The following is a 1,738-nucleotide window of genomic DNA, read 5'->3' on the forward strand; positions in this document are numbered from 1 at the left end:
ACGGCTTTTTCACACGGTTTGATTCTTCGCTCTTGAGACTTTTAAAACCCGTCATGGCCGGTAAAAATTTGTCAACGGTTTGTCAGGAAAATTGAGAGTTTCCATTATTCAATAAGGGTTTTCCGTGATTTTTCCGAAAACGGTTTGGCATAAAACGACAAACGTTTTCACAGGTTGTGTTCTGCTCATTGAGAACTATTTTAAAACCGGGCTGGCCGGTAAAAATCTCTGTCAACGGTTTGTCTGAAAATTGAGATTTTCCATTTTTCAAAAGGGTTTTCCGGAGTTTTCCGGAAAACGGGTTGGGATAAAGACAAACGGTTTTCACAGGATTGTTGTGCTTTCCAAGAGCTATCCAAAACCGTTTTGGCCGGTAAAAATTTCTTCACCGTAAGCCCAGGAGGAGTGATTTCCTCAGGTCGGTAAATTAGACAGTCCCTTTTGTTTTATTGTTTTTGGAAATCTTGCCAAAAAGACAGGAAGACACCATCAAAAAAGTGTTCCTATTCCTACTTCAGAAGTTCAGAAACAAGAAACAGCAAGAAAAGAAAGTAAAAAAGTGTATAGACTTAACGCACTTCTATTGTGAAGACTTGGACAGAAAGATCTTTCCCATAGAGCCAGTCTCCGGAACTAAGCAGGCAAGTGTTAAGATTATTATTCATGTGTAGTAGGTAATGTATGCTTACTACCCAACCAGTGGCTTGAAGGTGAATTCTATTACACAGTATTTTGAAACTGTCAATTTTAGACTCAACAGGCCATTTTGTAGGTAGGTATAAGTAATGTTTACACTACAGTCAGTGTCAGGCCTATAATTCCTGTCCCAGCTCCAATCACAACCATTGCAAAATCTTCACACTGATAAAAAGACACAACCAGGATGAACCACGTCTAGTGCTTTGGAAATTTATTCTAGAACTTGTGTCAACTTAGGAGGAATCAATATGCCAAACTGTTTTCACAGTAAAGACTTAAAAACAATTTCATTTTAATAAATTATAAATTTATACTATAGTTTTCTACAGTAGGTTTAAGCATGCAGAGTAAATTTTAGCATGATTTGTTCAAATTTAATGGACTACCATGGCTTAGAATACAATGAACTGAGTAAACTTACCTAGAACCTGTAGCATTCTTTTTGATAGCAATCCTGCTTTCAGCGATGTGTCTTGTTGAGAGTCTGTCTCTCAATGTTAACCTTGAGCCAACTGCTCTTGATGAAACTCCCCTCATCTAAAATATAGAACAGCATGGTTTTATTACTATTTTATTAATATATTTTTCCCAGTCTTCTTCTTGTTGAAAAATGTTGCCCTTCCCTACAAGCATTACTTAATCTATGCTGCATGAGAAACATTCATTATGTGGCTTCCAAAGCAATTGTTGGCCTCAAAGCAATGTTTTTTGCGGTAATTATTCAGAAGCCACAACCATGAAAGAAAGCTCTTTTTTGTGATCAACCAAACCCTGTGACACTGGTCATTCCTCAAATTGTGAAAGCTTCTTTTTGTGTTTAACCTAAACCTATAGAGAGCGTTCAAAAAGTCTTGGAACCCCTGAATATTTTTTGAATGACTAAAGATGAGAAGCTGAAATTTGGGTTAGTGTTTTGTCTTTTAAAATGCAACTTTTTGAAGACACCAAATTTTGGCTGGAGCCAGGGTTGGCCCCTTGGGGTCAACTTAAAAATGTTGAATGGGAACCCCCTGATTGTGATAGGTACATCAAATTAAAG

At 37.2% G+C, this 1,738-nt stretch overlaps 3 protein-coding genes across 4 annotated transcripts in view; all 3 read left to right on the forward strand.

Moving 5' to 3' along the window:
• Nucleotides 1-1,738, forward strand: part of LOC103509478 (enoyl-[acyl-carrier-protein] reductase, mitochondrial) — a 20,580-nt gene that overhangs the window by 11,605 nt on the left and 7,237 nt on the right. The window lies entirely within an intron of this gene.
• Nucleotides 1-1,738, forward strand: part of LOC103509480 — a 22,092-nt gene that overhangs the window by 9,058 nt on the left and 11,296 nt on the right. The gene's annotated exons all lie outside the window — the stretch shown is intronic.
• The window catches only part of LOC103509491, an 18,747-nt gene continuing 17,356 nt past the window's right edge, over nt 348-1,738 (forward strand). The window contains exon 1 of the mRNA XM_026823803.1: nt 348-772. The gene's annotated coding sequence lies outside the window, so the exon portion shown is untranslated. The remainder of the gene's footprint in view (nt 773-1,738) is intronic.

Source organism: Diaphorina citri, unplaced genomic scaffold, assembly GCF_000475195.1.
Source record: "Diaphorina citri unplaced genomic scaffold, Diaci psyllid genome assembly version 1.1 scaffold502, whole genome shotgun sequence".
In the NCBI taxonomy this organism is placed as follows: domain Eukaryota; kingdom Metazoa; phylum Arthropoda; class Insecta; order Hemiptera; family Psyllidae; genus Diaphorina; species Diaphorina citri.